Source organism: Triticum aestivum, chromosome 2B, assembly GCF_018294505.1.
Source record: "Triticum aestivum cultivar Chinese Spring chromosome 2B, IWGSC CS RefSeq v2.1, whole genome shotgun sequence".
Lineage (NCBI taxonomy): Eukaryota > Viridiplantae > Streptophyta > Magnoliopsida > Poales > Poaceae > Triticum > Triticum aestivum.
In genome coordinates, this window is record NC_057798.1 from 677,084,096 (window position 1) to 677,094,668 (window position 10,573).

Here is a 10,573-nt window from a genome sequence, read left to right on the forward strand (position 1 = left end):
CGCGGGAGGCCAGGCCTTTGCCGCCCGTCGCCGCCGGCACCTCGTCCGGTGCCGCCCCTCCCCGGCCCCGCGCCCCCCCGTCGTCCCCGTCGGCCACCGGAGCTCGCCCTCACCGCCCTTCGCCGGAGAGCCGCCGTTGCCGGACCTGTCCCCGATCTGGATCTGAACGTGGACCAGATCCACCAATGCATCCATCCAAACGCCTCCCCTCCGTCCCGGATCCCTCCATCCCGCACGGCTCCGTCCCGGTTTCTGCGTGGTGAGAAATTTGGCCAAGTCCCGAAAATCTTGCATTATCATGCCATGTTCAACATGCTATAACTTGCTGCATACTGCTCCGTTTCGTGCCTGTAATATGTCAAATTATTTGTCTCAACGACTACTTCATTACATTCCATTGCATCATTTTCATTTGAGCTCATCTTGATGTCATAAATGTTGTTGGAAGAGTGCATGTTGATGTTAACCTGCTGAAACTGTTATAACTTGCTCATTTGTCATTTTTGCCATGATTGATGTGTGCATCATATGAGGGATGTCTACATGTGTTTTGATCTATGATATGTCATCTATCCAGGGGTGCCATCCATGTATTTTTATGATTTGTGTGTTGAGTGCATCGAGCTTGCTAAGTAGGGTACTTGCTGTTGTTGTTTTCCTGACAGATTCTGTTATGTTTTGTTGCTATGTAAACGTGCTGCTACAAGTCATTTCATGCATTATTCTGGAGATGTTCACTAAGGATGTTTTTTTATACATGTCTTTCTCTATCCATTCATGCCCCTGGTTGCATTTATAGCCTGCTGTATCATGTTGTTATCTTGCTCCAAAGTTTGCTAAATAATGTTGCTGTCAACCTGTTAACATGAAGTTCAGTTTTGGCCATATGCTTTTCTAGTGATCCATGCACCCTATGAACTTGTTCTTGCCATGCTTAGCTTCATAAACATGTCTTATTGCTGTTGGTTGCCTTTCCATGCCCTGTATTGCTCTGTGGTGAGTGGTTCAAGCTCACCAACATGCCTACTTATTGTTGTTTCTATCATGTATGAATCTGTAATATAACTTGCCATGTTTTCTGTGCCCTTTTGGCTCATGGTCAGTAAGGGACTTTTGATCTATGCTTTTAGTAGATTCATGCCATGCCTTTGTTTTCCATGATAAGTTCCTGTAACATGTTGTTTGATAGCTCTAAACATTGCAACCTGATGTTATTTCTGCTAAGCCTGAAACTGTTGTTATTTGCAATCTTTCCATGTCTTTTTGAGCATGTTCTAGTTGTTTCTGGAGATAGCTCAGTCTTCATGTTTTGTTGTGCTTTACCTGTACTTCATGCCCATGCTTTTTGTTCTTATGTTGGGGTGCTGTAGCTTGTTGTTTTGATGCATGCAAGATGCCTAGTTGTTGTTATGGACAGATTGTTGTTATGACTTGTATAGTGTGTGTGTTGAACCGTTGCTCCGTTTTGAGTGTGCTCTATATGAAACTTCCTTGATTTTGCATGTAGCTTCATATTATCATGTTGCAACCTTGTTTTGAGGTTTTTGCTTGATGTTTGTATGCATTTTGCATCAATGCCATGTTTAACTTGTTTTGCTCATATCTTCTAGGCCGTAGCTCTGAATCTAATGAACTTTATATGTAACTTGACTAGAATTTCGTGTAGATCATCTTGGTGCATCTTAACTTGCTGTTTAACAACTTGAACATAATGTTTATTCAGATCTAGACAAATTTCGAAATTTCCATATGAGGACTTACCGGAATTGTTATATGTTGTTTCCGGCCTCATTTAAACTTGCCTTGATATGTTGTTCTTGTTTGCATCATCTCTTGCCATGAGTAGCTTCATGTAGTATTGTCATGCATCATGCTTGTTGTGCATCATGTCTTGCCTATGTGTGGTGTGTTTACCATGTTGTGTGCTTCTTCTCGATAGTTCCCGTTTCGTTGCGATCGTGAGGATGCGTTCGTCTATGCTTGGTTCGTCTTTGTGGCTTCATCTTCTTCATGGACTCGTTCTTCTTCCTTGCGGGATTTCAGGCAAGATGACCGTTACCCTGGATCTCACTAATATCATTGCTATGCTAGTTGCTTCGTTCTATTGCCATGCTGCGCTACCTATCACTTGTTCATCAAGCCATCCCATATTGCCATGAACCTCTAACCTTTGACACCTTCCCTACGCAAACCGTTGTTTGGCTTGTTACCGCTTTGCTCAGCCCCTCTTATAGCGTTGTTAGTTGCAGGTGAAGTTGAATATTGCTCCATGGTGGACAGGGTTATGTTGGGATATCACAATATCTCTTATATTATTAATGCATCTATATATTTGGTAAAGGGTGGAAGGCTCGGCCTTATGCCTAGTGTTTTGTTCCACTCTTGCCGCCCTAGTTTCCGTCATACCGGTGTTATGTTCCCGGATTTTGCGTTCCTAACGCGGTCGGGTGATTTATGGGACCCCCCTGACAGTCCGCTTTGAATAAAACTTGTCCAGCAAGGCCCAACCTTGGTTTTACCATTTGCCTCACCACCACCTATACCCTTCCCTTGGGTCGGCCAAGCCAAGGGTCATCTTTATTTTAGCCCCCCCGGGCCAGTGCTTGTCTAAGTGCTGGTCCGAACCGAGCGATGTCCGGCGCCCCCTCGGCAACCAGGGTCTATGCCAACCCGACGTTTGGCTCATCCGGTGTGCCCTGAGAACGAGATATGTGCAGCTCCTATCGGAATTTGTCGGCACAGCGGGAGGTCTTGCTGGTCTTGTTTTACCATTGTCGAAATGTCTTGTAAACCGGGATTCCGAGACTGATCGGGTCTTCCTGGGAGAAGGTCTATTCCTTCGTTGATCGTGAGAGCTTGTCATGGGCTAAGTTGGGACAACCCTGCAGGGTTTAAACTTTCGAGAGCCGTGCCCGCGGTTATGTGGCAGATGGGAATTTGTTAATGTCCGGTTGTAGATAACTTGACACAAAGGAACGGTCGTGAAGCTAGCAATGATCAAGAAGTGATCCTGAACACCTACTTACGTCAAACATAACCCAGAAACCGTGTTCACTTCCTGGACTCCGCCGAGAAGAGACCATCACGGCTACACACGCGGTTGATGCGTTTTATTTGCGTTGATTAGCCACTATATATGCTTAGTCGCTGCTGCAACCTCACCACTTTACCCCTTCCTTTCCCATTAAGCTTTGCTAGTCTTGATACCCATGGTAATGGGATTGCTGAGTCCTCGTGGCTCACAGATTACTACACCAACAGTTGCAGGTACAGATTATACGATGATTGTGACGCGAGAGCGATGTTACTTGTTCTGGAGTTCTTCTTCTGCTTCTTCTTCGATTAGGGGATAGGTTCCAGGTCGGCAGCCTGGGCTAGCAGGGTGGATGTCATTTGAGCTTCTGTTTGTGTTTCATCCGTAGTCGGATGTTGCTCTTATGTAATATGATGTTGTATTCGTGTGGCATTGTATGTCTTTTGTATGTATCCCCATCTATTATGTAATGTTGATGTAATGATATCCACCTTGCAAAAGCGTTCCAATATGCGGGTCTATCCTTGGTGGGACCTTCGAGTTCCTTTTGGATAGGGTCGCATATTGGGCGTGACAGTTTGGGGGGTACGTAGGTATATATAGGAGGAAGGAGTACATCTGTGGAGCAACAGAGGGCCCACGAGATGTGGAGGAAGGAATTCGGGGCTAGATGGTGGAAATCCATCCCGTAGTAGTACATGAGACCTCGGACGATGGGGTGAAGGGCGAACCCGAGTCCTCGGAGGAAGTGAGGGATAAAAACCACCCTTTCATCGGGCTCCGGGGTGGGGATGACCTGCCCTGGGGCTGGAAGCCTGTGTTTGATCTCCGCCGTCAGGTACCTCGCCTCTCGCAGATCCTGGATGTTCTTCTCCATTACAGAGGAGGCCATCCACTTGCCCTGAAAGCCAAATCTGGCCATTGCTGGAGAACTTGGGGCGGAAGGAAAGTTTGTAACTTGGGCGCTGGAGCTCGGGGGATTGAAAGGCAGAGCAAGAAGAAGGCGTGAGGTGAACAGACAGGTCTTTGTCCTCTTATAGAGGCAGCCCCTCATAAGCCTTAAATCTCGCCTATTCCCAAGGGGATGTGTGAACGGCACGGTTGGATTACCCAAAACCCCTATTGATGAGAATCCCGTGATAAGGGGACACGATCTCTGCTTTGACAAGACGTGACATTGGCCGCACCTCAAAATGCGAAACAAGGCTATAAAACGGTTCAGAATAATAATAAGGCCGGAACATAACGTCTCGCCGAAAAAGTGGCCCGTGGACGTGACTTATTTTAAGTATTGTTGCTTTTTATAGCTTAGGGTTGTACGTGTTAAGCAAGGCCGGATACAGCTCTTGTGTGCGGAAAGCTTCTTTGGAGTATTCGGAAAGAGAACCCTCCTTGCAATGCCGAAGATAATCTACACGCTGGATACATCGTCATTGAAGTCTGGTTCAGGGGCTACTGAGGGAGTTCTGGACTAAGGGGTCCTCGGGAGGTCGTCCTATGTGACATGGGTCGGACTGATGGGCTGTGAAGATACGAGATATTAGGACCTCTCCCGTGTCCGGATGGGACTCTCCTTTGGGTGGATGACAAGCTTGGCGTTCGGATCATGTACTTTCCATTCTCTGTAACCGACTGTGTACAACCCTAGATCCCTTCGGTGTCTATATAAACCGGCGGGTTTAGTCCTTAGGGGCCAACATAATCATACAAGCTAGACATCTAGGGCTTAGCTATTAGGATCTCTAGGTAGATCAACTCTTGTAACCCCTATACTCATCAAAGTCAATCAAGAAGGAAGTAGGGTATTACCTCCATTAAGAGGGCCCGAACTTGGGTAATCATTGTGTCCCCTGCCTCCTAATTACCTTCGATCCTCAGACGCATAGTTCTGGACCCCCTACCCGAGATCTGCCGGTTTTGACACCGACAGAGACTTCAACCCACGAATGGTAACGGTTGCGCGAGTCCACGGAGGGTTCCACCCACGAAGGGTCCACGAAGAAGCAAACTTTTCTATCCCACCATGGCCATCGCCCACAAAGGACTTGCCTCACTTGGGTAGATCTTCACAAAGTAGGCGATCTCCTTGCCCTTAGAAACTCCTTGGTTCAACTCCACAATCTTGACAGAGGCTCCCAAGTGACACCTAACCAATCTAGGAGACACCACTCTCCAAAAGGTAAAAGATGGTGTGTTGACGATGAACTCTTGCTCTTGTGCTTCAAATGATAGTCTCCCCAACACTCAACTCTCACTCACGGATTTGGATCTGGTGGAAAGATGATTTGAGTGGAAAGAAACTTGGGGAAGGCTAGAGATCAAGATTCTTGTGGTTGGATTGGAATGTATTGGCCTCAACACATGAGTAGGTGGTTCTCTCTCAGAAAATGAGTAGTGGAAGTGTAGGCACATTCTGATGGCTCTCTCTCAAATGGAGAAGGGGGTGGAGGGGTCTATATAGCCTCCACACAAAATCTAACCGTTACACACAATTTACCAAACTCGGTGGGACCGAATAGTGAAACTCGGTGAGACCGACCTGGTTCAAAATGTGATCATTAGGCTTTTCGGTGGGACCAACAATATCAACTCGGTGAGACCGATGCGCTAGGGTTAGGAAAAAAACTCATCTTGGTGAGACCGATCACATGAACTCGGTGAGACCGATTTCAGCAATAAGCAAACAGAGACTTGGTCAGGCAAACTCGGCGGGACCAGTCGCTCATTTTGGTGAGACTGAAATGTTATGAAAAGGAAACATAGAGTTTGCACTGCGAACTTGGTGGGACCGATCTCTCATCTTGGTTAGACCAAAACGTTATGAAGGAAACAAAGAGTTTGCAATCCCATCTCGGTGAGACCGAGATCCCTATCGGTGAGACTGAACTGATTAGGGTTTCTGGTTACGGGTATGTCAAGTGAACTCGGTGGCGCCGGATAGATCAAATCGGTGGGGCCGAATTTGACTTTTAGATTTAGGACATATGTGGAAATGAGAAAGTGGTTGAGGGCTTTGGAGCATATCACTTAAGCATTTTGAGCAAGCAAGCCATTAAGCAACACCTCATACCCTTTTAATAGTATTGGTTTTTCCTATGGACTCAATGTGATCTTGAATACTTAAATGAAAATGTAGAGTCTCTAGCATTTGCCAATATGTGTCCTCAGCATCTCTAGTCCATGCCATACCAACCATTGAACTTTCTGAAACGTTGATCTTGAAAGAATATTAGTTCAATGAGCTATATGTTGTTATGAATTACCAAAACCACCCACGGATTAGTTGCACTTTCACACTCCCCTCCCCTCGACTCCCCTCCACCACCCAAACTCGTCTCTGACTCGTTCCGGTCGTCTCCGGCTTGGCGGTCGGCGGATCCGAGTCCTGCACCTCTAGATTCGTCGACCCCGAACTCATCCCGTGCGGCCCCGAGGAGGAGATGGCCGTCCGACTTGCACTCCTATGTGCCCGGGAGGAGGCCCGTGGACGGCTGCGCTCTGACTCCATCCGTTGGGAATCTATTGCGTCCGCCCAAATGGGGCATGGATCCAGAGCTAGGTCGGCCGTAACTACCTCGTCGGAGGCCGTGCGGTCCGTGTGGCGTCCGAACGCACTGGCGGACGCACAACCCCTCCGGTGGTGCGCCGATATTGGGGAAGCACCATTGTCCCATGAGGTCATGGCATGGCGTGCATGCTGTGCAAGGCAACGGGCGCTGGAGGCGGCGCACGTCGGCGAGGTGAAGTCGCATTCTCCGGCGCCCCGTATGGTGTATCAGTTCGGGCGCCGCAACCGCATTGTGGTGGACGTCGGCAGTTCGTCACCGGACGGATCCGTCATTTATCTGACGTCCACCGACACCGTTCAGGTCCTGGTCTCCGACGAGGAAGAGTAGGGCAAGAGAGACGGCGGGGCCTTGAGTCCCGTGATCCATATCGTGTCCCATGCCCAACCCTACCTTGCCGGCGACCGGACCAACAGTCTGAGGAGCGCAGCCGGCCGCTGGACATGGCCAGGGCGGAGCCGGACGAGCGGGGAGCGGAACCGGACGAGCTCCGCGTAGATTAGGTTTCACGTTGCATGTAATAATATGGATTTGAAGTTTCTGATTTGAGGTATCCCGATATGAAATGTGTTTTTTGAGAGATGACCGGTCACTGTCCGCGGGCGTTTGAAGGGGTCGGATTGCCAAGTCCGTTGCACCAACGAATGGACAAGCTCCAAGGAGGAAGGAGAGAGGGAGGCAAGAACTAAACCCGGGCAAACATCGGGCCCGGCCGGGTTTCGGTCCGGGCTTGTAAAAGCCCGACCTTCATTACTCAAGCCCGAGCCCGGCCCGAAGCCCGAAATACTCCCTATTTTCAAGCCCGAGCCCGGCCCGAAATCAAGCCTGAAGCCTGAAAGCCCGGCCCGAATGTTGTTTTTTAGTACGCGCACGTGCAAGCCCGGCCCGAAGCCCGAAAGCCCGGCCCGAAATATGGAAAAAATGAAGCCCGAGCCCGGCCCGAACTATTTTTCGGGCTACAAAACAAAGCCCGAGCCCGGCCCGAATGTCAATCCCGGCCCGGCCCGGCCCGGGTTTTTTGGGCCGGGCTCGGGCCGGGTCATCGGGCCGGGCTGCCCATGCCTGGGTTTAGCAAGAACCATGCTTTTAGAGAAGTGGTGGTCCGAATCCACTCTGACAAAAAACTGATATCTCCAGGTCTTGTCATCAAAAACTTTCCTCGATTGACAGAACGTTGTTCAAGCTTTTCTTGAAAGTATGGCATCAGTTACATACTTCAGCGCCGTAGCGCCTTATATGAGCCTCGTGAAGAAGTAATCGCTAGTCCACGGGACTCATACTTCAGCGCTGCGTGCGCTGCATGTACCGCCTACGAATAATAGGTAGCTGCATCCAGGCAGAGTTTGTGAGCCGTGTAATAGGCGACCATTTCACGTGGTTCGGGGGGCACTTGAATAAGCCGCGGCACCTCGCTGCGCAAAGCATAACCAAACATCTTATTGCATAGGCACTTATAAAAGACAATGCCCTCATTAAACATACTCCTACGATAAAAGGCACGCGATGGCATCGGCAAAGCAGTCGTTGAAATGCTCCATGGCACCCGCCGACAAAGAGATGCCCACCTCCACCCCGTCGCTGCCGCTACGCGCCTTTGCCACGGCCATCGCGCTGGTCCTCGCCACCGATACGACATCCACCTTTGCCGGCCGCCCGAACCCAAAGTCTGTGTCGTACACGCGGAACCTCGGGGACCCTGCGACCGTTAGCGACAAGTCGTCGCACGTGCTGTACACCCACTGATCCGCTCCATCCACCGGTCCCAGTATCCGGGACTGCCGCGCACCACTCCGCCAATGGCCGTAACGATCGCCGCGCATGCGGTGAACAGACCGTCCACGCCGGCGGCAGCGACATCCATCCTGGGCGCTGACGCGATGCACGGACCGAGGCAGTTGCCGAGGTACTCATCGGGGACGGGCGGCTCCAGCCTCGTCCGGTGGTCTGCCGGTAAGACAAAGTAGGCACGGCCACCGCAAGACGACGCTACCTTGCCATCAGTGCCTGGTTTAGCTCGGATGTAGCAATTGCCAGATGAAGCCGAACGCCGCGATGATTGATGTGGCGCAAGGCGGCAGCACGCCAAGGCGTTCCTCCTTGCTGGCGACCGCTTCTTTGATGCTCTGCAGGTACTCCATGGACAGCGTGAACGTGGCGAGGAGCTGCTGGACAATGGGCGAATCGGGGGGTTTCCCACCGTCATCGTCATTACTGGACAGCCTGGGCGCCATGAAAGCGTCGTACAGGTGTCTCGTGGGCAGATGATGGAGCGGTCGACAAAGGGCGGCTCAGGCGCGCCCGCACCGCTGCAGGCTGCCGCCGACCAGACCCAGGTGCGTTGGAAGTGCGTCGACGACACCCCGTCGCAGGCGGCGTGGTGAACGGTCACGCCGGTAGCGAGGCCGCCGCGCAGCACGGTGGCCTTCACGGCAAGCACCGCGCCACCTTCGGGAATCGGCAGCACAAGCGGCACGATCTTGGCAACCTCCGTTAGGTCGTCCGTGGCATGCTCCTCGAAGCCGACATGGTGATTGTCGTACTCGGCGACGGTAAAGGTGACGCTGTCGCCCGGCTGGTAGTGGAGTTCGTAGCGGTTGTGCGTGCCGGGGGTGAGGCGGAGGCGGCCGGACAGAGGGTAAAATGCGGCTAGTGCATTGGACAAGGAGTCCGTGAGGTTGGAGAGGACGTCGCTGGTGGCGTCGGGGTAGAAGAAGACGCCCTCGACGAGCGGGCGGTGGAGGCACACCGCATCTAGGTAGGTGAGCGGGAGAGAACGCTCATGGAGCGCGGCGCCGGCTGGCAAGGCCGCAACGTGGGAGGTGCGCAAGACGCGAGCCATCGGGCGAGCACTCGTGGAGGTTGGAGTACCTGCTTTTGTACACCATCTCTCTTAATCCATTCAGACTAGCCACAATGGTGAGTAACATACACTAGTAACATACATATATCCCTAGACTATGTTACTACCTTCATAATGGGTAGTAACATAAGTGTGGTAACATGCAAAGCTTCATTTATTATGCTATAAACTCATATTGCATTGGGACATGTGATGTTACAGTAACTAGCTAAGTTACTATAACTACCTCTCTCCTCATTAACTCACTGCCACATAATCAAATTTGCTGAGTTCGACTCGATGTTACTGCTGAAGTTACTCCCACCGTAGCTAGTCTCAATGCAAAGGTACAGCATGAGTGGCCGGCATCAATGGGGATTGATGCCGGTGTGGGGTCCAGGCACGGGGCCTGGCGATCTTCAATTACTACCGGCCATCCAAGACTGACTCCAACCTCGTCTTCTACACCGAACATGCAAGCGGATAAAGTCCAGAACAAACTTTGAAATTCTAGTTGAAGATAAAATTGAACCCTGAATTGTTAATTCTTGAAATCAGCACACCGAACTCCATGAGCCCGATCTATTTTAAATCTTTAAAGTGTTCCTAAACAGAGACTGTTGACATGGCAGGTCAAACCTGAGATTGTCAATTGTGGCCAGGTAGATATTCTTTTCCATGCAAATTGCCCTTGTTTCACACGCACGGAGCTGTGATGGGCTGGCCCATTGAGGGACGTTGTATCACCAGTTTACACCAGTTAAAAATGTAACAAAAAGAAAAGAGCACCTCGAGTGTCGGTGCTAAACCCGGCAGATCTCGGGTAGGGTTAGTAGGAGACAAAGGAATACAATGTTCACCCAGGTTTGGGCCTTCTCGAAGAGGTCAAATTCTACGTCCTGCTGCTTGGATTGTATTGATTCGATGGAGTACACAGTACAAAATGATCTACCTCGAGATCGGATGATTGGGTTCTAACCATAAGGCTCGTGTTTTTGTCGTGACTTTAAAGACTAAACCCTTCGGTTTATACTTGCACCGGGTACCTAGATTACACATATGGTGGATTGCCATTTAGGAATAAACACGTCGACTACCAGAACTCTCCTTGAACACTATAAAATTTGCTCTATT

At 50.3% G+C, this 10,573-nt stretch overlaps 1 pseudogene; it reads right to left on the reverse strand.

Moving 5' to 3' along the window:
- Window positions 1-8,005: 8,005 nt before the first annotated feature.
- Window positions 8,006-9,446, reverse strand: LOC123042025 (anthocyanin 5-aromatic acyltransferase-like; annotated as a pseudogene).
- Window positions 9,447-10,573: the final 1,127 nt, after the last annotated feature.